Below are 26839 nucleotides of genomic sequence, written 5' to 3'. Positions count from 1 at the left end.
TGGATTTTCAGATAGCCGCTTCCCTGCATATTGATTGATGCCACACCATCTAGGCAATGTTTAATAGTTTTTCCTTTTAGTCCTGACACCTGATTTAGAAGGTGGCTTAAGAGAGAACGAGCACAAAATGAGTTTGTGTTAGTGTGTGTTTGTGTGCTGTGTGCTGTGTGAGAACCATGTGAAGGTGTCGTCGAAGACACGTTTCACCCTCAAGTCACATAGGCCGGCAACAACACTTCAAGTGTTTGTTTAACGGTCGCGTGCTAAACAATTCCAATGTTTGGCATCACCTTTAGTATTTTCCTAGGGTTTAGTAGTTGGTAACCTCTCCCCACTAGCCATTTGCAATGATGGTTGTTTTTTGCACCAAACCATTGGCAACGTGCAACATGGAACATCCATCCTGTATATCTTGGGCCAACAGCATAAACCTTAGACTGTCAGTCAAATGGAGACGAGTTTTGTTGCTATTGGTTTTGGTTTTTCGATTTTTGTGTGTTTCTTGATGTTGTTGTTGTTGGTGTTGTTGTTGTCTATTTGACTCTTGAGTCAGCAACATTTTGCGTTCCGTTCAAATGGTCTTGGCCAACGATGATATGAATTTGTAAAAACCGAAAACGTCTTCTTTACGATACGAAATTTTGACAAACACAGCAAACTGGGCAAGCAAACAGCACACAAAACCATGTCACGTCTCTGTTTGGTTGGTGGCTACGCATTTTTAATGCATTATCAGAGACCCCAACATCACACAAACACAAACACACTCCCACTACCCAACCACATTTAAACACAGTGGCCCCTAACCAACACCAGCTCTGACACTTACGCATCTACATCTCAGAAGATTAGGTTCATGTGAATGTTGTTGCTGGTGTTGTTGTTGTTGTTGCTACAAATTCTACTGGTACCATTGATGTTGTCTGATAGGATCAATTGTTGGCAGCAACCGGAAGGAATCGTACACAGTGGTTTCCACCATTGTCTGAGTGGGGCATAGCCCTTGGGAAATGGCATAAATTCCTTACGGGGGAAGACAAGATAACTTCAGCATGTCATTGTACATGTCAAACTCACCAAACATTGGAAGTGTGCTGCGAATATGCGTTAGAAGCTTATGTGCCCATCTGCTATACTTCCATAGATAAACTTTGCTGTTATTGAATGAGAATTCGGGATGTAATTTAATGTCGATCTAGACATGTCCGTCTGTCTGTCGAAAGCACGCTAACTTTCAAAGGATTGAAGCTAGCCGCTTGAAATTTCGCACAAATACTTTTTATTAGTGTAGGTCAGTTGGGTTTGTAAATGGGCCACGGATCCACGGATTTTTCTTCTTCTTGACCGACTTCTCTATTGTGGTCTTCAACATTCAAGTCATGTATGGGCCGAATCCGATTTTCTGATCTCATAAAATCAGATTTTAGTTACCTATAGCCGATATATAGACCGGTCTACAGACTTAAAGTCATTTTTCATCCGATTTCGATGAAATTTGGCACAGGACAATAATAAAATCTGATGAAAAATGCTCCTTTTATGGGCTCAATACTCTATATCGGGAGATCGGTTTGGATATGGTAGCTATATCCAAATCTAGTCCAATCCGAAATTTCATCGAATTCGGGTAATAAATGGAACTTTTATGGCCTCAATACCCTTTATTGAGGGAGATCGGGTGGTCGGTCTAAGGGCAGCTATATCCAAATATAGTCCGATCTGATCCGCACTTCATAGAAATGATGAAAAATGTGGCACAGAACTCAATTTTAGCCAAATCGGATGAAAAATTACCAATTTATTGCCTTAAGCCTTAAGTCCGGAGATCGGTCTATATAGCGGCTATTTATATCTAAAATCCGATTTTATGACATCAGAAGATCAGGTTTATATACAAACAAGTAAGAGCGTATCTAAAATCCGATTTTATGAGATCGAAAGATCAGGTTTATATACAAACAAAGTAAGAGCGTGCTAAGTTCGGTCGGACCGAATCTTATATACCCTCCACCATGGATCGCATTTGTCGAGTTCTATGCGCGGTATATCTTTTTAGATAAACAAAGAACATTGAACAAAACACTGTTATGCTATTGGAGCTATAAAAAGTTTTAGTCCGATTCGGACCATAAATGAATGCTGAACATTGTACAAGTCATTGTGTAATATTTCAGTTCATTCGGATAAGAATTGCGCCTTGTAGGGACTCAAGAAGCAAAATCGGGAGATAGGTTTATATGGGAGCTGTATGAAGCTATTAATCGATTCTGACCATATAAGACACGTATGTTGAAGGTTATGATAGAAGCTCTTGTACAAAATTTCAGCCAAATCGAATTAGAATTGCGCCCTCTAGAGGCTTAAGAAGTCAAGATCCGAGATCGGTTTATATGGCAGCTATATCAGGTTATGTACCTATTTTCGCCATACTTAGCACAGTTATTGAAAGTCATAACAAAACACCTCATGCAAAATTTCAGCTAAATTGGATGAGAATTGCGCGCATTATTGGGTCAAGAAGTCGAGATCTAAGGTCGGTTTATATGACAGCTATACCAGATTATGAACCGATTTGAATCATTCTCAGCACAGTTGTTGGAAGTAATACCAAAACACCTCGTGCAAAATTTCAGTCAAATCGGATGAGAATTGCGCCCTCTAGAGGCTCAAGAAGTCAAGACCCAAGATCGGTTTATATGGCAGCTATATCAGGTTATGTAACTATTTTCGCCATACTTAGCACAGTTATTGAAAGTCATAACAAAACACCTCATGCAAAATTTCAGCTAAATTGGATGAGAATTGCGCGCATTATTGGCTCAAGAAGTCAAGATCCAAGGTCGGCATATGACAGCTATACCGGATTATGAACCGATTTGAATCATTCTCAGCACAGTTGTTGGAAGTAATACCAAAACACTACGTGCAAAATTTCAGTTAAATCGGGCTAGAATTACGCCCTCTAGAGGCTCAAAAAGTCAAGACCCAAGATCGGTTTTTATGACAGCTATACCAGATTATGAACCGATTTGAATCATTCTCAGCACACTTGTTGGAAGTGGCGCCAAAACACTACGAGCAAAATTTCAGTTAAATCGGACGAGAATTGCGCCCTCTAGAGGCTCAGGAAGTCAAGACCCAAGATCGGTTTATATGGCAGCTATATCAAAACATGGACCGATTTGGCCCATTTACAATACCAACCGACCTACACTAATAAAAAGTATTTGTGCAAAATTTCAAGCGGCTAGCTTTAATCTTTCGAAAGTTAGCATGCTTTCAGACGGACGGATATATACTCAAGATCACTGTGGAGAATTTCACTCCAATCGGGTAAGAATTACGCCTTCTAGAGGCTCAAGAAGTATATTTGGGAGATTGGTTTTTCTGGGAGCTATGGCCCCTTTACGATCCCAACCGACATACCAATATATATATAAACTTTATGGGGCCCAAGGCCAATTTTTCGATATGTAACCTAATCTTTACTTGTAAAGACGATGGGTATGTACCCACGGAAGCCGATTTGAGTCATACTTGCCGGGGATTTTGAAAATTAAATAAATCAAAATTGTATATCAATTATCCCCTGTGCAGTGTAAGGTGTAGGACACCTTATACATAACAAATATGTTTCTCTGCTAATGACACACACACACACACACACACCCACACACATTCCTCTTCCCTATGCATAGATGTTGACACCAGGTCACCTCTCGAAGTATGTATGTGTGTTTGCAGGGTGTTAGCATCTTTAAGTTTGTGTGAAAAATGCAAGATTGTAGGTGTCTGTGGGAGGGTTTTTGTTTAAGTATTTATTTATTTATTTAAAGGTGTTTGACTTTATACTTTGGCTTATATTTGAGCATGACAAGACAGAAGATGAAGAAGAAGAAGAATGCCTCTGTTTTGCGAAAGGTGTTCAGGTGTAAAGTTTTCTAATTAGTTTAGAAACTTTGAAACGAAAGAAAAAAAAGGCCAAGATATTCGGCTTTTTTTTGGAAAAATACACACCTAGATAAAATTCAGCCAGACGACATGTACGTTTAAGGGAATTCATATACATACGTTTTTTTGGTGCTTAAGAAACTTCCATTTGGCATAGCCATGTGTTTGAGGTGTAGACAAAATTGGAATGTCAATAGATTGTCTTGCCAAAGAAGCTTTAAAGGATTTGTGTCTAATTTTGTTTGGTGTGACTTGAAATTCTTCAGGAACTTGAAATGCCATTAAGAAAGCGATGTGTCAATACTAAAGGAAATTTAATCTACATATAGAGAAAAAATATCACAAAAATTTTTTAATTTAAAATTTTATTGGAAATACAAATGTTTACAGTTAACAAGTAAAAGCGGGCTAAGTTCGGCCAGACTGAATCTTGGGAACCCAAAACGTATACAAAATAAATTTAGCTGAAGGGCATAATTTTATTTTACATACCAAACTTCTGTCAAACCATCAAAAATTAAGGATCTGCTTTACATAGGAGCTATTGGGTTGCCCAAAAAGTAATTGTGGATTTTTTAAAAAAAAGTAAATGCATTTTTAATAAAACTTAGAATGAACTTTAATCAAAAATACTTTTTTTACACTTTTTTTCTAAAGCAAGCTAAAAGTAAGAGCTGATAACTAACAGAAGAAAGAATGCAATTACAGAGTCACAAGCTGTGAAAAAATTTGTCAACGCCGACTATATGAAAAATCCGCAATTACTTTTTGGGCAACCCAATACATCAGGTTATAGACCGATTTGCACCGCATTAGGCACAGTTACTGGAAGTCATAACAGAACACCGCAAGCAAAGCTTCAGCCAAATCGGACACAAATTGGGGCTTATAAGGACTCAAAAAGTCAAATCGGGATATCGGTTTATATGGGAGCTATATCAGGTTATAGACCGAATTGGACCGTACTCAGCACTGTTGTTGGAAGTCATAACAAAGCACTACATGCTCAATTTCAGCCAAATTGGCAAAAGTTGCGGCTTGTAAGGGCTCAAGAACTGCTCAAATACAAAATGAGCGAACTGCTCAAATACAAACAACATGCCTATGTTAAGGGAAGGTCGGTGGTGACTGCCCTGCACGAGGTTGTGCATAAAATAGAAGAATACTTCGATGCCAAAATGTACACCCTGGCGTTATGCATTCACATCGAGGGGGCTTTTAACAATGTGCGGAGCGACACACTGATCCAATCCTTAGACCGGTAACGGGTCGGTTCCGAACCTTAGAGATTGCATAAACCAAATGCTAAGGAACAGGTGGATAAATTGTGTGTCCCATGGCATAAATATAAGGGAGAAAGTGGCACAAGGCACGTCACAGGGGGGAATTTTATCGCCACTGCTATGGGTGCCCACCATGACTGACTGACTGACTAACTAACTGACTGACTAATTAACTGACTGACTAACTGACTGACTGACTAACGGACTGACTGACTAACTGACAGACTGACTAACTGACTGACTGAGGAGGGATTTGAACCCGTCTGCTACACAGACGACGTTATAATACTCCTAAGGGTAAGGATCCGAACCAACTATGCATAAGGGCCAAAAGGGTCTTGCATATGGCATAAGACTGGGCTAGACCCAGAGGTCTCAATGTTAACCCACAGAAGACTGAAATATGCCTGTTCACGAAGAAGACGAAGGTGGCCCTATTTGACGCACCACGTTTCCTCAATAAGACAATTTCGATATCTGACAAGGTCAAATAATTAGGTGTGATCTTGGACAGGAAACTGAATTGGAAGTGTCACATTTAGGAGCATACTGAGAAGGCTCGCTGATTTTGGGCATTATGTAGACGGGCCGTAGGCTCGAAATGGGGCCTGAATCCGAGGATAGTGCACTGGCTCTATAGGAGCGTGATTAGACCAATACTTACTTGTGCTTCAGTAGTTTGGTGGACCACTATGGAGAAAAAGTGTAAAATAAAGGCCATACAACAGGTTCAGAGAACATGTTGTCTTGGCATAGGCGGAGCGATGAGGACCACGCCCACTAGGGCACTGGAGACTATTCTAGATATCCGAATCTACACATTAAGTGTGTAGCTACCACTACGGCTATGAGACTTAAGGCGATGGGAGAAAGGATTGAGGATGGGAGTAGCTCATAACATCACGGTATAATTGAGGCGACGATAGGAAACCTGGAGGGAAGGGAAGAGGTATCCGATCGGATACCTGAGATGAACCTTGAAGTCGAGTGCGAGGCACTGCGGCCATTGGCACAGTCTTGGATTGACGGAACCCTAGTATTGACAACTGGAAGATCATGTTACACGGATGGATCAAAGCTAGAGAACAGAGATGGCCTGGGTGTCAACATTGAGAACACAGGAACTGAGATCTGTTTTAGACTGCCTGACCATAATACGATCCTGCAGGCGGAGATTCGGGCTATCACGGAATGCATGAAGTGGTGTGGTGCTAAGGCGAGGATGTCAAGTGTGAACATCTTTACCGACAGTAAAATTGCCATAAGGGCAATAACAACCAGGTCACGAACAGTCTTGCAGTGTAAGAAGGAGATTAACGCCTTCTCTGAAGATGGCAATAACTGCATCGTTTGGGTGCCGGGCCATAACGGAGTAAGGGGAATGAAAGGGCTGACAATTTGGCAGTGAAGGCCAGAAGACTGCCGTCAATAAACTTGGTTAACCCGAAGCCTTTCGGGTCGACGCAGTCCGTGTTAAGGGAGTGGGCGACGAATGCGCATGCAATGCTGTGGAACAGCGAAACGGTCGGTAAGACGGCGAAAATCCTATGAGGGGATCTAGATCGTGAGAAGACGAGGCTATTACTGATTTTGTAAGTATCACGGAATTCATAACTTAAAATTTTCTTTTTATACCCGCCACCGACGTATGGGGGTATATTCATTTTGTCATTCCGTTTGCAACACATCGAAATATCCATTTCCGACCATATAAACTATATATATTCTTGATCAGCGTAAAAATCTAAGACGATCTAGACATGTCCGTCCGTCTATCCGTCTGTCTGTTGAAATCACGCTACAGTCTTCAAAAATAGAGATATTGAGCTGAAACTTTGCACAGAAAAATTTTTTGTCCACAACAGGTTAAGTTCAAAGATGGGCTATATCGGACTATATCTTGATATAGCCCCATATAGACCGATCCGCCGATTTAGGGTCTTAAGCCAATAAAAGCCACATTTATTATCCGATTTTGCTGAAATTTGGGACTGTGAGTTGTGTTAGGCCCTTCAACATCCTTCGTCAATTTGGCTCAGATTGGTCCAGATTTGGATATAGCTGCCATGTAGACCGATCCTCCGATTTAAGGCCTTAGGCCCGTAAAAGCCACATTTATTATCCAATTTTGCTGAAATTTGGGACAGTGAATTGTCTTAGGCCCTTCGACATCCTCCGTCAATATGGCTTAGATCAGTTCAGATCTGCATATAGCTGCCATATAGACCGATCCTCAAATTTAGGGTCTTAGGCCCATAAAAGCCACATTTATTATCCGATTTTCCTGTAATTTGGGACAATGAGTTGTGTTAGGCCCTTCAACGTCCTTCGTTAATTTGGCTCAGATCGGTCCACATTTGGATATAGCTGTCATATAGACCGATCCTCCGATTTAGGGTCATAGGCCCATAAAAGCTGCATTTATTATCCGATTTTGCTGAAATTTGGGACAGTGCGCTGTCTTAGGCCCTCCGACGTCCTCCGTCAATTTGGCTCAGATCGGTCCAGATTTGGATATAGCTGTTATATCGACTGATAATCCGATTTGGGGTCTTAGGCCCATAAAACACGCATTTATTATCCGATTTTGGTAAAATTTGGGACAGTGCGCTGTCTTAGGCCCTCCGATGTCCTCCGTCAATTTGGCTCTGATCGGTCCAGATTTAGATATAGCTGCCATATAGACCGATCTCTCGGTTTTAGGTTTTGGGGCGCATTTATTGTCCGATGTTGCCGAAATTGTGGACAAGGAGTTAAGTTAAGCCCCTCCACATATTTCTGCTATGAGACATAAGGTATGAGTATTGCACCGGATTTTAACGAAAGGTGTTTTACATATATATCCGAGGTGGTGGGTATCCAAAGTTCGGCCCGACCGAACTTAACGCCTTTTTACTTGTTTGAGGTTTTTTTACAGTTTTAAGAGCGCACAACAAGCCTTTTGATGGCTTAGGTGTATGTACATAGTGACATGGTGCGGATTAATATCGGTACCCTCTTTTCAACCTAAACTAACTACTTGTAACACCTCGAAATAGAGATCTGCGACTTCATAAAGTATATATATTTTGAATCTTCTCGTCATTCTAAATCCATCAAGCCATGTCCGTCCGTCTGTCGAAAACACGATAGAGGTCGAACGCATTAAGCTAACTGCTTGAAATTTTGCACAGATACTTCCTATTCATGCAATTCGGTCGGGATTGCAAATGGGCCATATCGGTTCAGATTTGGATATAGCCCCCATTTGCAACGAACCCCGATTTAGCTTATTGAGTCCATAGAAGCCTCATTGTCGTATAGACTCAAAAACGGCTGAACCGATTACTTTGAAATGTTCACAGGTTGTGTAGGTTGGTCCGGAAAGAAACATAGGCTATATTATTTTTTGATATCGGGAGGGGGGCGGACCCTCCCCCTTACCCTAATTGTACTACCCAAAAATAAAAGTGGACCGATCGGAACAATATGAGATTATTCAAGACTAGAGTACGAATTTCATAAAAATTTCCAGTACCTGGAGGGCCGCTCCAGCCCCAAAACCCCTTAAAATAGGTTTATTTGACGTTCATGACAATAAGGGACTTAAATGAAAGGTATTCGGGAGTAGATTATGAATATGATCTAGAAATAGGAATAGGCTTTATAATTTGTTGATAACGGAAGGGGGCGGACCCTCCATCTTAAATGGAAGGTATTCGGGAGTAGATTATGAATATGGTCAGGAAGTAGGAATAGGCTTTATAATTTATTGAATACGGAAGGGGGCGTACCCTCCACCGTTACCCCAAAAACACCACCCAAAATCAAAAGTTGAACGAAAAGAACAATATGGGTATCAAATGAAAAATATGCGGGAGTATATAACGAATCTGGCATACAAATTCATGTCGAAGTATAAGGGGTCACCCCACTCCCATAAAAACTCCCAAAATGGGCGCATTAGCCAATCGCGGATATATAGGACTCGGTTTGTTTGTTCCGTATAGACTGAAAAACGGCAGAACCGATTTTTTCAAAATTTTCGCTTATTGAGTATGTTGGTCTGCAAGGAAACAAAGGCTATATAATTTTTCGGTATGGGAAGGGGGACGGACCCTCCCCCTTATGCGAAAAACACAACCCAAAATCAAAAGTGTACCGATCGGGACAATATAGGTATCAAATGAAAGGTATTGGAGAGTAGAATACAATTATTGTATTAAAATTTGAGTCTAAGTAACCATCGGGCCGCCCCAACCCCAAAACTCTCCCAAAACAGACATATTGGCTTTTCTTTTCAATATGCGGCTCAAATGAAAGGTATTCGGGAGTAGATTTCGAATGTGGCATACAAAATCACATCGAAGTATAGGGGGTCATGCCACACCTCAAAAACGCCATTGGACCCATTATGATTATATGATACTTGGCAGAACCGATTTTATTAAAATTTTCATAGAATGTGGACGTTTGTCTGGAAGGAAACATAGGCTATACGATTTTTATACCCTCCACCATAGGATGGGGGGTTTACTAATTTCGCCATTCTGTTTGTAACTACTCGAAATATTCGTCTGAGACCCCATAGAGTATATATATTCCTGATCGTCATTTTAGGTCGATCCATGTCCGTACGTCCGTCTGTCTGTCGAAATCACGCTAACTTTCGAACGAGTAAAGCTAGCCGCTTGAAATTTTCCATAAATACTTCTTATTAGTGTAGGTCAGTTGGTATTGTAAATGGGCCATATCGGTCCATGTTTTGATATAGCAGCCATATAAACCGATCTTGGGTCTTGACTTCTTGAGCCTCTAGAGTGCGCAATTCTTATCCGATTGAAATGGAATTTCGCACGACGTGTTTTTTATGACATCCAACAACTGTGCCAAGTATGGTTCAAATCGGTTCATAACCTGATATAGCTGCCATATAAACCCATCTTGGGTCTTGACTTCTTGAGCCTCTAGAGTGCGCAATTCTTATCCGATTGGAATGAAATTTTGCACGACGTGTTCTGTTATGATATCCAACAATTGTGCCAAGTATGATTTAAATCGGTCAATAACCGGATATAGCTGCCATTTAAACCGATCTTGGGTCTTGATTTCTTGAGCCTGTAGAAGTCGCAATTATTATCCGATTTGCTTGAAATTTTGTACGACGGATTCTCTCATGACCATCAGCATACGTGTTTATTATGGTCTGAATCGGTCTATAGCCCGATACAGCTCCCATATATTGGGTTGCCCAAAAAGTAATTGCGGATTTTTTAAAAGAAAGTATATGCATTTTTAATAAAACTTAGAATGAACTTTAATCAAATATACTTTTTCACACTTTTTTTCTAAAGCAAGCTAAAAGTAACAGCTGATAACTGACGGAAGAAAGAATGCAATTACAGAGCCACAAGCTGTGAAAAAATTTGTCAACGCCGACTATATGAAAAATCCGCAATTACTTTTTGGGCAACCCAATAAATCGATCTCTCTATTTTACTTCTTGAGCCTCCAAAGGGCGCAATTCTCATTCGAATTGGCTGACATTTTACACAGGTATCCAACATATAATTTAATTGTGGTCCAAACCGGACCATATATTGATATCTCTCTAATAGCAGAGCAAATCTTTTCTTATATCCTTTTTTGTCTAAGAAGAGATGCCGCGCAAAGAACTCGTCAAATGCGATCCATGGTGAAGGGTATGTAAGATTCGGCCCGGCCGAACTTAACACGCTTTTACTTGTTAGATATCGGGTGGAGGCGGACCCTCCCCCTTTACCCCAAAAACGCCACCCATATCCGAAAGGGGTCCGATGGGCACAACAACGGTATCAAATGAAAAGTATTGGAGACCAGAAAACGAATATGGTATTAAAATTTGGCTTCAAGGACCCAGTTGAAACTTTATGACCACTGATTCAAGGTTTTGTGCCTATAAATAACGCTTTTATAACGTGATTTCACAGAAATTTGAAACAGAGAGTTATATTAAGTTCTTCAATGTCCTTGCTGAATAAAGTCCAGATCTGAACATATTTGGATATAGTTGCCACATTGACCCATAGCAGGTTTGAAATATTTGAGTTTTAATGGATCAAGAAATCAGATCGTTGGATATTAATTTCAGCCAAGAACGCTTTTGACGCTAGATCCCATAGCTTTAATACAAGCATTGCATATCCATTGTAGCCAAGAGCTGAACAAAGCTTCCATTTGAATAATTATGTTTGATGGAATGAAATTATGCTTCAAAATAGACTCATAATAAAATTTGACCCGCTCCAGCTCAAACTTAATGAAACTTAATGAAAAAATACTTAACCTAAAAATTTTATATACTATGGCCATTTAGAATAATGTGCGTCTTTTTAATTGCTGCCAAATTATTTCTCACAAGCAAAAGTTCATTTGCTAACAAAAAGAAAAAAAATATAAACGAAAAAACAAAATTATAATCACTTCCGAAAACCTCCCAAATTAATTAATCATAATTTTAATGGTTTGTTAAAAATAGTTAACATAATTTGGAATTTTTCAGTAGTTCACTCTGGCAGAATAACATCGGCATCAACTCTTCATTATTTCCTTAAGAAACTCAAATAAAATATATAAAGCCAAAACAAAAGGGAAAAGAATAAATTCCCATTCAATGTTAATGATAGGAACCAAATGCACAAAATCCATGGAAAAAATCCATTCACATGGAATAAATAAAATGCCTTTAAGATATGCCTAGATAAGAGCGCTGGCTCGTCTAGGGGCAAGTAGTCAGTTAATAGATATTACGTGGGGGGGGGGGGGAGGTTCTTAAAAAGCAATTACCCTGACGCTCCATAATGAATTGTTGAACATTACAACGTTTCCAGTCACCCCACCATAGATCATTCAAATAAAAAGACATTAACCACCAACAACCGCACGGCAACAAAACTGGCACGTAACTACTTCTTAAGTGACTCTCAATAAAAACAAACAAGTGATTGTTTCGCATTGTCTGCCATATGTAGACATGAACTACAATTTTCAAAACTTTAATCAAGAAAACAAAAAATGTGTACCGAAAATTATACCTACACATCGTGCGTATGGAGGAGAGCTGTTTTTTTTTTTTTCTTGATTTTGTCTTAATGTTCATGGTCAATGTCAAGTTGACGGCGATGACAACGCCAACGATGGCGGAGGTGAAATCCGGCCTCCATCAACCGTAAAAATGCCTAGCCGCCTGATTGTCTATCTCTCCGCACTCAGTCGAGGGTCTAACGAACTGTGTGCCTACTTGCAATTCACATGTTAAAGAGCACTTAACGCAATGCGATGTTTAAATTTCATGTGATTCGAGGTGGCTAGTAGGCAATCGTGATGGTTGTAGAGTAACAAATGTGCTATTGACTTTTCAAATCAGAACTGTTGGAAAATACACCATTTCCCAATTTAGAAGGTAAATTGTTATAAAATCCGAACCTACCCCAAACTAAAGTGGAATTATCATTTTGTCATTCCGTTTGCGACACATTGATATATCCATTTCCGACCCTATAAAGTATACATATTCGTGATCACCGTAAAAATCTAAGACGATCTAGCCATGTCCCTCCGTCCGTCCAACCGACTGTCCGTCTGTCTGTTGAAATCATGCTACAGTCATTAACAAGTAAAAAGGAGTTAAGTTCAGCCGGGCCGAACATTGGATACCCACCACCTCGGGTATATATGTAAACCACCTTTTGTCAAAATAAGGTAAAAAATATACGACACGGATGTCGAGAAGCCTAACATAAGACAACGTGTCAAATTTCAGTGAAATCGGATTATAAATGCGCCTTCTATGGGGCCAAGACTTTAAATCGAGATATCGGTCTATATAACAGCTATATCCAAATCTGGACCGATTTGGGCCGAGTTCCAGAAAAATGTCGAAGAGACTAACACAACTCACTGTCCCAAATTTCGGCGAAATCGGACAATAAATGCGCCTTTTATGGGCCCAAAACCTTAAATCGAGAGATCGGTCTATATGGCAGCTATATCCAAATCTGGACCGATTTGGGCCAAGTTGCAGGAAAATGTCGAAGAGACTAACATAACCCACTGTCCCAAATTTCGGCGAAATCGGACAATAAATGCGCCTTTTATGGGCCCAAAACTTAAATCGAGAGATCGGTCTATATGGCAGCAATATCCAAATCTGAATCGATCTGAGCCAAATTGAAGAAGGATATCGAAAGGGCCTAAAACAACTCACTCTTCCAAATTTCGGTGAAATTGGACAATAAATGCGTCTTTAATGGGGCCAAGACTTTAAATCGAGATATCGGTCTATATGGCAGCTATACCCAAACCTGGACCTATCTGAGCCAAATTGAAGAAGAAAGTCGAAGGGTCTAACACAACTCAATTTCCCAAATTTCGGCGAAATTGGACCATAAATGCGCCTTTTATGGGCCCAAAACCTTAAATCGAGAGATCGGTCTATATGGTAGCTATATTCAAATCTGGACCGATTTAAGCCAAGTTTCAGAAGAATGTCGAAGAGACTAACACAATCCGCTGTCCCAAATTTCGGCTAAATCGGACAATAAATACGCCTTTTATGAGCCCAAAACCTAATATCGAGAGATCGGTCTATATGGCAGCTATGTCCAAATCTGACCTATCTGAGCCAAAAAGAAGAAGAAAGTCGAAGAGCCTAACACAACTCAATATCCCAAATTTCGGCGAAAAAAATACTTACACAATAAATACGCCTTTTATGGCCCCAAAACCTTAATCGAGAGATCGGTCTATATGGCAGCTATATCCAGATCTGAACCGATTTGAGCCAAATTGAAGAAGGATATCGAAGGGCCTAACACAGCTCACTGTCCCAAATTTCAGCAAAATCGTACAATAAATGCGCCTTTTATGGGCCCAAAACCTTAAATCGAGAGATCGGTCTATATGGCAGCTATATCCAGATCTGAACCGATCTGAGCTAAATTAAAGAAGTATATCGAAAGGCCTCAAACAACTCACTGTCTCAAATTTTTCCAAAATCGGTCAATAAATGCGACTTTTATGGGCCCAAAACCTTGAATCGGAAGATCGGTCTATATGGCAGCTATATCCAAATCTGAACCGATCTGAGCCAAATTGCAGAAGGATATCGAAGGTCCTAAAACAACTGACTGTCTCAAATTTCATCAAAATCTGATAATAAATGTGGCTTTTATGGGCCTAACACCCCAAATCGGCGGATCTATATGGGGGTTATATCAAGATATAGTCCGATACAGCCCTGCTTTGAACTTAGCCTGCTTATGGACAAAAAAAGAATCTGTGCAAAGTTTCATCTCTTAATTTAAGGTGTTGGCCCCATGGCTTGCATATTTATCGCTGAAATTTGGTATATCGAGTTGTGTTAGGCTCCTCAACATTCCAGTTTAATATGGTCCAGATCCTTCCACTATTGGATGTACCTGCCATATATACTCTTGATCATGTTGGCATTTTAAGTCGACCAAGCCATGTCCGTCTGTCGGTCCATCCGTCAGTCTGTCGAAGGCACGCTAACTTTCGTAGGAGTAATGGAGTCAAATTCGCTTGAAATTTTGCACTGATACTTCTTTTATTTGTAGATCGATTGGGATTGTAAATGGGTCATATCGGTCCATGTTTTGATAAAGCTGCCGTATAAAGCAATCTTGATTCTTGACTTCTTGAGCCTCTAGAGGGCGCAATTCTCATTCGATTTAGCAGACATTTTGTATAACGGCTTCTCTCATGACCTTCAACATACGTCTCTTATATGGTCTGAATCAGTCAATAGTTTGATACAGCTCCCGTATTAACCTATCTCCCGATTTTGCTTCTTGAGCCCCTACAAGGCGCAATTCTTATCCGAATGAACTGAAATATTACACAATGACTTCTACAATGTTCAGCACTCATTTTTGGTCCGAATCGGACTATAACTTGATGTAGCTCCAATAGCATAATAGTTCTTATTCAATATTCTTTGTTTGCCTTAAACAAGATACCCCGCATTGAACTCGACAAATGCGATCTATGGTGGAGGGTATATAAGATTCGGCCCGGCCGAACTTAGCACGCTCTTACTTGTTTATCTTGGCGGCGTCATTAACGCTAACGACCTGTTCGCAGAAAAGCTTCCAGGAGGCACGTTTTGCCGCTCTGGTAATCTTATAGTATTCCTTGAGCCGTGATTAATACACATCCCTATAAACTTCCGCCTTTTTACGATGTGCTCTGTTGAAAAGTCTGCGGATCTCTTTCCTAATATTGCGAATCTCCCCGGTCATCCATGGTTATTCTTGGGCTGATTTCCTTTCCCGAAGAGGACACCAGTGCAGTCGTAATCCTGTTGACATTATCGTCAATGTCTTCTATGCTTGGACAATCTGAATTATCTTGCCTAAGTCCTCTTCTGAGTAGCCTTCCGAATTTTATCCAGTTGGTTTTCAACTTATTCCGAAAGCTTATCGGATTAGACGCTGGCCGTGCTATTCTAAACCTAATGTAGCGAAGGTCAGAGAAAGAGTGTTCCATGGAGACCCTCCAATCCTGAACCTCATCGATCAGATTTTCTGAACATATCGTCACATCTAATAACTCCTCCCTAATTCCTATTAACAAAGGTAGCGGTGATACCAATATTAGGTCTTATTAGGTCGTTAGTATTCAAGAACTCTGTTGCATCCGACGTTGACAACTCTGGGGAAAATATATAATTCAAATTTTTATGACAAATAACGCAGGTCCTCGGCCGAGTACCAGTGTAAGCGTAGAATGATTGGTAGTTGATATGGTTCATGGTCCAGAAACTTTATTCCGGCTCCTGAATTAAGGCAATATGAATATTGCGGTGGAGGCCACCGTAGCGCAGAGGTTAGCATGTCCGCCTATGACGCTGGATGCCTGGGTTCGAATCCTGGCGAGCCCATCAGAAAAAAATGTTCAGCGGTGGTTTTCCCCTCCTAATGCTGGCAACATTTGTGAGGTACTACGCCATGTAAAACTTCTCTCCAAAGAGGTGTCGCACTGCGGCACGCCGTTCGGACTCGGCTATAAAAGGGAGGCCCCTTATCATTAAGCTTAAACTTGAATCGGACTGCACTCATTGATATGTGAGAAGTTTGCCCCTGTTCCTTAGTGGAATGTTCATGGGCAAAATTTGCATTTTGAATGTTGCCCTTGCTGATTTTCTCCACCAGAGCGGACCATACTCATGTGGAAAGCCAGAATACGTTCCAAAGAACATCAAAGAAGAACGTCATGCTCCTGTTACACTTCACAGAAACCCACAAAATAAGGGAAATGGTTCCTAGAGAACAGAACAGAACCAAGCTTTTTATCCAATACCTGCTTGGACCATAATCATATGGGGAAGGCACTGCAGCAGTGAGTTTTGGACTTTCTCTTGAACTCACTATTAATGAATCCAACCGTCTCACATAGGACCCAACAAAATTTTACGCTTTCACAGTCACCCATAAGAGTTCCCCATTGAAATGGTGTAGCACAAGATTAAATTTCATCAAATCAACCAAACCAGTTCTACAAGCAATAAAGACTAATACACGCATTGATTTTTGTTAACAAAGCGATGTTTATGTTCTCATTTTTAGAAAGTATGGAGGCTGATTTTTGTTGGCAATTTTTGTTACCAAGCCACAAGTAATTATCTCACAAAACAGGAACTATAATTTTTTACGCTAATTTCCTTAACTTCCACACGTTCAGTTCTAATGCGATTTCATATTTAGTGCTACAACGCATGGGTTTCTCAATAAGTGTCTAACATTAAAAATTATAGAACTTTTATTGCAACTCTAAAATAATTTGTAGACACATGAAGTGTCTGGTGTATGTGGTCTTTGCCAGCACGTTGGACATAACGCCCAACTCATATTTTAAAAATAATCTCTTGACGTAATACCCCATGAGATGAATGAAGCTCACTTTGAGGTTTGTTTACTTTTCCAAATGTGAGAGATATGAGATGTTTTTGTTTGGAAATAAGTTCCGGGATTTCCAATGTGTTGGCAAAGCAGTGACTAAGCTGCAAAATTTCACATGCCATGTAGAGGCCTGCTTTAGGAGTAAGGTGATAGGTGTCATAAAAGAATGAAGGAAGCAATGTTAAGTCATGTATTGCTACTACTAGGGTTCAGGGTATTATGACTGTGTGAATTTGTTGGTTACCACAATGGGACACATCAACAAGGAGAAGTAAGAGCGGACTAAGTTCGGCCGGGCCGAATCTTATATACCCTCTTCCATGGAACGCATTTGTCGAGTTCTATGCGGGGTATCTCTTTTTAGGGAAACAAAGAATTAAAAACAAGAACTGTTATGCTATTGGAGCTATATCAAGTTATAGTCCGATTCGGACCACATATGAATGCTGAACATTGTAGAAGTCATTGTGTAATATTTCAGTTCATTCGGATAAGAATTGCGCCTTGCAGGGGCTCAAGAAGCAAAATCGGAAGATAGGATTATATGGTAGCTGTATTAAGCTATTGATCGATTCAGAACATATAAGACAAGTATGCTGAAGGTCTTGAGAGAACCCGTTGTACAAAATTTCTACCACATCGGATGAGAATTGCGCCCTCTAGAGGCTCAAGTAGTCAAGACCCAAGATCAGTTTATAAGGCAGCTATTTCAAGTTATGGACCGATTTAAACCATTTTTAACACAGTTATTGAAAGCTACAACGAAACACGTCGTGCAAAATTTTAGCAAAATCGGATGAGAATTGCGCCCTCTAGAGGCTCAAAAAATCAAGACCCCAGATCGGTTTATATGGCAGCTATATCAAAGCTTGGACCGATTTGAACCACTATTAACACACTTTATGGAAGTTATAACAAAACATCTCACAAAAAATTTCAATTGAATCGGACGAAAATTGCGCCCTCTAGAGGCTCAAGTAGTCAAGACCCCAGATCGGTTTATAAGGCAGCTATATCAGGTTTAGACCGATTTGAACCATTATTAGCGCAGTTGTTGGAAATCATAACAAAACACATCACACAAAATTTCAGTCAAATCGGATGAGAATTGCGCCCTCTAGTGGCTCAAGAAGTCAAGACCCCGCATCGGTTTAAAAGGCAGCTATATCAGGTTTGGACCGATTTGAACCATATTTGAAACAGTGGTTGAAAGTCATAACAAAACACATCACACAAAATTTCAGTCAAATCGGATAAAAATAGCGCCCTCTAGTGGCTCAAGAAGTAAAGACCACGGATCGGTTTATATGGCAGCTATATCAGGTTATGCACCGATTTGAACCATTTTTATTACAGTTGTTGGAAACCATAACAAAACACGTCATGCAAAATTTCAGCAAAATCGGGTGTGAATTGCTCCCTGTAGAGGCTCAAGAAGTCAAGACCCCAGATCAGTTTATATGGCAGGATATGGAACGATTTAATCCATAATCAAAACAGTAGTTGAAAGCCATAACAGAACACCTTATGCAAAATTTCAGCAAAATCGGATAATAATTGCGCCCTCTAGTGGCTAAAGAAGTCAAGACCCCAGATCAGTTTATATGGCAGCTATACCAGGATATGGAACGATTTCAACCATATTTGACATTGTGGTTGAAAGTCATAACAAAACACCTCATGCAAAATTTCTGCTAAATCGGATAATAATTGCGCCTTCTAGTGGTTCAAGAAGTCAAGACCCCGGATCGGTTTATATGGCAGCTATACCAGGTTATAAACCGATTTGAACCATTTTTAACACAGTTGTTGGAAATCATAACAAAACACATCACACAAAATTTCAGTCAAATCGGATATGAATTGCTCCCTGTAGAGGCTCAAGAAGTCAAGACCTCAGATCGGTTTATATGGCAGCTATATCAGGTTATAGACCGTTTTGAACCATTATTAACACAGTTGTTGGAAGTCATAACAAAACACGTCATGCAAAATTTCAACAAAATCGGGTATGAATTGCTCCCTGTAAAGGCTCAAGAAGTCAAGACCCCAGATCGGTTTATATGGCAGCTATATCAGGCTATGTACCGATTTGCGCCATACTTAGCACAGTTATTGAAGGTGACACCAAAACACCACATTTCAGTCAAATCGGATGAGAATTGCGCCCTCTAGAGGCTCAGGAAGTCAAGACCCCATATCGGTTTAGAAGGCAGCTATACCAGGATATGGAACGATTTCAACCATATTTGACACTGTGGTTGAAAGTCATAACAAAACACATCACACAAAATTGCAGTCATATCGGATAAAAATAGCGCCCTCTAGTGGCTCAAGAAGTAAAAACCACGGATCGGTTTATATGGCAGCTATATCAGGTTATGCACCGATTTGAACCATTTTTATTACAGTTGTTGGAAACCATAACAAAACACGTCATGCAAAATTTCAACAAAATTGGGTATGAATTGCTTCCTGTAGAGGCTCAAGAAGTCAAGACCCCAGATCAGTTTATATGGCAGCTATATCAGGATATGGAACGATTTAATCCATAATCAAAACAGTAGTTGAAAGTCATAACAAAACATCTCATGCAAAATTTCAGCTAAATCCGATAATAATTGCGCCCTCTAGTGGCTCAAGAAGTCAAGACCCCGGATCGGGTTATATGGCAGCTTTACCAGAATATGGAACGATTTCAACCATATTTGACACAGTGGTTGAAAGTCATAAAAAAACACCTTATGCAAAATTTCAGCAAAATCGGATAATAATTGTGCCATCTTGGGGCTCAAGAAGTCAAGATCCCACATCGTTTTATATGGCAGCTATATCAGGTTATGGATCGACTTGAACTATTCTTAACACAGTTTTTGGAAGTCTTAAAAAAACACGTCGTCCAAATTTTCAGCCAAATCGGATAAGAATTGGACCTTATAGTGGCTCAAGAAGTCAAGACCCAAGATCGGTTTATATGGCAGCTATACCAAAACGTGGACCGATATGGCCCATTTACAATCTCAACCGACCTACACTAATAAGAAATGTTTGTGCACAATTTCAAGCGGCTAGCTTTACTGCTTCGAAAGTTAGCGTGCTTTCGGCAGACAGACGGACGGACGGACAGACGGACAGACATGGCTAGTTCGACTTAAAATGTGATGACGATCAAGATTATATATACATTATGGGGTCTTAGACGAATATTTCGAGGAGTTACAAACAGAATGACAAAATTACTATACCCCCATCCTATGGTGGAGGGTATAATGACATGATTATTCACATTTGTTCTAAGATCCTCACGAAATTAGTTTTTTAATGCTGTTGGTGAATGTTATAAGAATGTTTTCAGATTGAAGAACAACTCTCTTATGCATGATCCGAGTGTCCAGTGCTTATTTTTAGAGCTTTGCCAGGCGTATTACTACATCATCACTTTCATTATCTTTTTTTATTTAGATGACCAAAGTCACAAACTGACATAATTTTGCACTATTTTGTCACATTTGAATACAAACAAAAGCGTCAATATCCACTACAACTTCCAAGAAAACTGCAAATTATCCACCAATTATTTTCTCGCAATAATTGAAGCGTAACACTGATTCTTCACTTCCAATCCCATTGCGATGACTTAATTAATTAATTAAATCAAAAATCTTCACCAAAGAAAACATTGAGTGGCTCTTCGCTATTGGCTTGCCTGACTGCAAAAATAAAGCCGATACTGCATTGCCATGCAATGGAATCGAAATGCACTTTGAGGTATTCTTTGGGGCCGGAATAATGACACAATACTTAACAGTATAAAAGCAACACTTGATGAATTCTCCGGATGAATTCCACAAAGCCACAAGCATTGAATAACTTCATTTTAAGCTGCCATTGCCATAGCCATTACCACTGCCGCCAACCAGCGATAATGATGTGGATGCGTCAACGCACAATGGGTGGAGCAAAACGTCGCTACAATTTTGTCTTTATGAAATATTTCATCGAAATTTTTCGTTTGCAAAAATTTCAAAGAAGATAGTTGACTTCTTTGAGAAAGGAATTCAGTCCAAGCTAAACCCTGGATGACCGGCGAGATTCGCAATATTGGGAAAGAGGTCAGCACACTTTTCGACAGAGCACGTCGTTAAAAAACGGAAGTTTATTGGGATGTGTATTACGCACGGATCAATGAATACAATAAGATTATCAGAGAGGCAAAACGTTGTTGTTGTTGTTGTAGCAGTGTGGTATACACTGTGGCGGCAGCCCTTGCCGATGAGGAACTCCATCGGGTCAATCCGGCACGTACAACCGGCTGCCATGGGATTGGGCAAAACGTAACTGCTGGAAGCTTTGCCGCGAACAGGTCGATAGCGTTAATGACGCCGTCGAGATAAAAAAGTTTCTCTCAAAAGCCCATAACCAAACTTAAACTTTAGTAGACGACATGGGAGTGAGACCAGAGACAACGGTGGACATGTTGAGGATTTTGATGAAACCCCATTTTCCACAGGATCGAACGGGATTCACGGAGACACCGGAATCTTGGAATAATGATGTTGACCGAAGATTTATCATAACGGAGTTCATGGTCAAGGAAGCCTTGAGGAGCTTCAAACCATTTAAGTCACCTGGACCTGATGGAATATTTTTGGCGTTAGAACAAAGGGAGGCCGACTATCTGGCGCCCCAGTTGGCCAATATTTTCACAGTGTGCCTGGGTCTTGCATATACTCCGAAAGCCTGGCAGGAGGCAAGAGTCGTATTTGTGCCCAAGCCCGGCAAGGCAAGTTATGCGACACCAAAGGCCTACAGACCCATAAGCCTTACGTCCTTTCTACTCAAAACCATGGAATGTATTACGGACACCATGATAAAGAGTATGACATCCAGCGAACTGCTCAAATACAAACAGCAGGCCTATGTCAAGGGAAGATCGGTGGAGACTGCCCTGCACGAGGTTGTGCATAAAATAGAAGAAGAATCCTTCGATGCCAACAACATACACCCTGGCGATATGGATTGACATCGAGGATGCTTTTAACAATGTGCTGACCGACACACTGATACAATCCTTAGACCAGTACCGGGTGGACCCGGAAAAAACCATATGCTAAGAAACAGGTGGATAAACTGTGTGGCATAAATACAAGGAAGAAAGTGGCACAGGGCACGCCACAGGGGGCATTTTATCGTCACTCTTATGTGTGACCACCATAAATGACCTATTACGGATGCGGAAAAAGTAGGAATTTGAGCCTTACTTACGCCTCAGTAGTTTGGTGGACTGCTATGGAGAACAAGTGCAACATAAGGACCATACAATAGGTTCAGAGAATAGGTTCTTGGCATAGGCGGAGCGATGAAGACCACGCCCACTAGGGAACTGGAGACCATTCTAGATATCCGACCCATGAGACCCTATGAGACTTAAGGCGATGGAAGAATGGATTGAGGATGGTGGCAGCTCATACCATCGCGGTATAATCGAGGCGGCGATAGGAAACCTGGAATGAAGGGATGGGGTTTCCGCTCGGATACCTGAGATGAACCATGAAGTCGAGTGCGAGGCACTGCTGCCAGCGGCACATTGACGGAACTCTAGTATTGCTGTCATGTTACACGGAAGGATCAAAGTTAGAGGACAGAGCGGGCCTGGGGGTCTACATTGAGAACCCAAGGACTGAGATCGGTGTTAGACTGCCTGACCATAATACGGTACTACAGGCGGAGATCCGTGCGATCACGGAATGTGTGAGGTGGTGAGTTCATAACGCGAGGACATCGAGTGTGAACATCTTTACCGACAGTACAATTGCTATAAGGGCAATAACAACCAGGACGGTAAGGTCACGAACAGTCTTGCAGTGTAAGAAGGAAAATAACGCTTTCTCTGTGGATGGCAAAATCCGCATCGTTTGGGTGCCGGCCCATAACGGAGAAGGGTAGACGGTTTAGCGATGAAAGCCAGAGGACTGCCGTCAAAAAACTTGGTTTACCCGAAGCCATTCGTTTCGACGCAGTCCGAGTTAAGGGAGTGAGCGAAGAAAGCGCATGCAACCCTGTGGCACTATGAAGCGGTCGGTGGGACGGCGAAAATCCAATGGGGGGAACATGGTCGTGAGAATACAAGGCTATTACTGGAGGTCAGTATAGCTGTTTTTTATCATAACGGTACACATAGGACTACGAGCTCACCTATGTAAATCCAGTGAGCCAAGTGATAGCATGTTTAGGGCATGCGGGGAAGATGAGGAGACGTTGGAGCATTTTCTTTGTTATTCCCCGGTTGTCGCGTCGAATAGATATCGCCACTTAGGTGGGGACACAATACCAGATATGATCCAACTTAGGGGCGTGGCATGGAAAACAATTAAGGATTTTGTAAGTAGCACGGAATTTCTAACATAGATTGTCTTTTTCGAGGTTACTTTTTAGTTATTAGAGGAAAAATTTTATACATATTTTGTGTTTAGGAAAAATTGTATTAAAATTTTTAATTTTAGAAAAATTTCTAGCAAATTTTGCAAGTCTTCATAAAAAATTTGCACCAAAGAAAAATTTCAGGAAATTTTTGAATGCAGGAAAAATTTTAAGGAAATTTTTTTCTTTGGGAATAATTTAAGGAAATTTTGTCTTAAGAAAAAATGTCAAAAATTTGTCCCTAGACAAAATTTCATCTTTAGGAAAATCGGAAAAATGTTATGGAAACTTTGTCTTTATTGAAAGTCAAATGGAAATTTTGTCTATGAGAGAAACGGCTACCCAGAAAGGAGAGCCTACGTCCCGGCAGACCTGGATATGAACACAGCAAGTGCTCGATAGTCTGCTCCTTATCCTTATTGAGGCAACTCCTACAGAAGTAATTGTACGGTATTCTCTAGCGCACCGCCTTGCGACCAATGGCACAGTGCGCGCTTATGGCCCCTGTTACGGTACTCTTCGACCTCTTATCGTATGCCAGCAACTCCCTCGTCCACCTCCGGTCGATGACAGGCCAGAGCGCCCTTGCGGTCCGGGAACCATATACCGAATCCTATCTCCCAACCGGCGCCACCTTGGCTCTACTGTGTTCAGTAGCTCGACAAATGGCACGAAGGCAAGACCGGTTGCTGGTCCGCCCGGCGCAGACAAGCCCATGTCAGCGTCACATCGTGGATCCGGAGCCTATCCAGGGGCTCCAAACAATCAGCCACGCTTCTTGACCCCAAGGTCTTGAACGCCGCCCTACTGTCCACAAAAATCCCGAGTTTGAGGGCGTTTAATCCCTTAGCTTTCACGAAGAATATTTCATAAAAATTTGTCTTTATGAAAATTTTAATGGAAATTTTGTCTCAAGGGAAAATTATATTGGAAATTCGTGAAAATTTTTCTTTACAGATTTTCACGAAAATTTCGACTTAAGAAAATTTTCCAATCAATAGCTTGATACAGCTCCCATATAAACCTATCTCCTGAGTTTGCTTCTGGGGAGCCCTCAAGACGCAATTCTTATCCGAATGAACTAAAATATTACACAATGACTTCTACAATGTTCAGCATTCATTTATGGTCCGAATCGGACTATAACATGTTTTTTTTATTTTCTTTTTTTTTGAAATCTCGTATTTTTAAGAAAATCTTTGGCGAAAAGTTTTTGAAATTTTTTTCTTAAAAAAATGCCACATAAATTATCCTTTTTAATTCCTTTTGTACACATCCCACTGTGCATGGTTCACTCCATTGCCTATCGAAGGTTTTTGTGCAATGTAAGATTACCACCCGCCTGATGGTTTGAAATAAAACAAAGGTGAAGCTATATTTTGTTTTTAATTAATAGCAATACTTGCGATTGTAAACGCCAAACGAACTACACACTTAAAGACCGTTAAATTTGAAAGCCAAAGAAGTTGGCAGAACTTCAAAGCGAGTGATTTTACCGCTGTAATTTTTATATCATCATTAATTCATTAAAGAAAATCCAAATGGATATGGCCAAGTGGGTATATTTTTTTTCTTAAGTTTTATTCGTTTTCATGTACTTTTTCATTCACAATTTTCTGCTCCAATTATTCTAGGGACGGACATAAACTTTTCACAGCATTCACACACACACACACACACTCTATGTATTACATACTTTTTTTTCTATAACAATGCAGTGTAACGTAACAGCATAAAAGACGAACGTTATTGACGACTCGCGTGCTGCTTACGTTTTTAATTAGTCTTAACCGTTTTTTATGTGGTTTGGTTAGTTTTTAACGAAACGCTCAAATGCAACTGATCCCATGTGCGATTTTCGCCTGAACGCTAACCAAGTTCGAAAAAAGTTTTCCTCTCAATTACTTAAAAACTGCAGCAACGGACAACGCTGCGAGTCGGTGAGCTGTAACAGCTGTTACAAAAACAAAAATTGCACATAAACATTTAGCGGTGTTTTACAACTTTGGCCGCCTGATTTTGTAATATGCAAGGAGAGGGGGACGTATGATAAGTTGGGAACAACAATTTAAGACAGAAAAAGATTTTCCCAAAAAACTCAAAACTTCAGTTAAAATTTGTGTATAGAACAACAAATTAAAATTTTAATCCATTTTTTTATACCCACCACCGCAGGAGGGGGGTATATTCATTTTGTCATTCCGTTTGCAACACATCGAAATTCTTGATCAGCTTAAAAGTCTAAGACGATCTAGCCATGTCCATCCGTCTGTCCGTCTGTCTGTTGAAATCACGCTACAGTCTTTAAAAATAGACATGGAGATTTTGTCCATAAGCAGGTTAAGTTCGAAAATGAGCTATATCGGAATATTTTTTGATGTAGCCCCCATATAGACTGATCCGCTGATTTAGGGTCTTAGGCCCATAAAAACCATATTTATTATCCGATTTTGCTGAAATTTAGGACAGTGAGTTGTGTTAGAGCCTTCGATATTCTTCTTCATTTTGGCTCAGATCGCTCCAGATTAGAGATATAGCTGCCATATAGACCGATCCGCCGATTTAGCGTCCTAGGGCCATAAAAGCAACATTTATTATCCGATTTTGCTGAAATTTGGGACAGTGAGTTGTGTTAGGCCTTTCGACATCTTTCTTCAATTTGGCTCAGATCGGTCCGGATTTGGATATAGCTGCCATATAGACCGATCTCTCGATTTAAAGTGTTGGGCCCATTAAAGGCGCATTTATTGTCCGATTTCGCCGAAATTTAGGCCAGTGCGTTGTGTTAGGCTCTTCGACATATTTCTGGAACTTGGTCCAAATCGGTCCAGATTTGGATATAGCTGCGATATAGACCGATATCTCGATTTAAAGTGTTGGGCCCATCAAAGGCGCATTTATTGTCCGATGACGCGGAAATTTGAGACAGTGACGTATGTGAGGCTTTTCGACATCCCTGTCGAATATGGTTGAAAGAACGCTAAGAAGAAGAAGAGCTAGATCCATTGATAAGTATACCAATTGGCTCAGAATCACTTTCTGATTCGATTCGATCCATGCAGTATTGTCGTATTTGTTGTCCAATCATCACGAAATTTTGCACATATCACTTTTTTGGCCCAGGGACTTATGCTATTGATTTTTATAAAAATCGGTTCAAATTTAGATATAGCTGTCATATATATGTATCGCCCGATTTGCACTTAACTGGCCGTATTGGCCAAAATTTTCAACTCAACTGCACAA

The 26839-nt window shown here is 40.5% G+C and overlaps 1 protein-coding gene across 2 annotated transcripts in view; it reads right to left on the bottom strand.

The window, feature by feature from the left end:
* The window catches only part of LOC106086448 (uncharacterized), a 187455-nt gene that overhangs the window by 129878 nt on the left and 30738 nt on the right, over positions 1 to 26839 (bottom strand). Inside the window, exon 1 of one of the 2 annotated variants that reach the window (XM_013251131.2) lies at positions 25290 to 25414. The exons of the other annotated variant lie outside the window; for it this stretch is intronic. The gene's annotated coding sequence lies outside the window, so the exon portion shown is untranslated. Of the gene's footprint in view, positions 1 to 25289; positions 25415 to 26839 lie in introns of those variants that run through there. 2 annotated transcript variants of the gene reach the window in all.

This window comes from Stomoxys calcitrans, chromosome 2, assembly GCF_963082655.1.
Source record: "Stomoxys calcitrans chromosome 2, idStoCalc2.1, whole genome shotgun sequence".
NCBI classification, from domain to species: Eukaryota; Metazoa; Arthropoda; class Insecta; order Diptera; family Muscidae; genus Stomoxys; species Stomoxys calcitrans.
The sequence above is the reverse complement of the archived record's forward strand: the minus strand, read 5'-3'. Positions and strand labels throughout refer to the sequence as shown.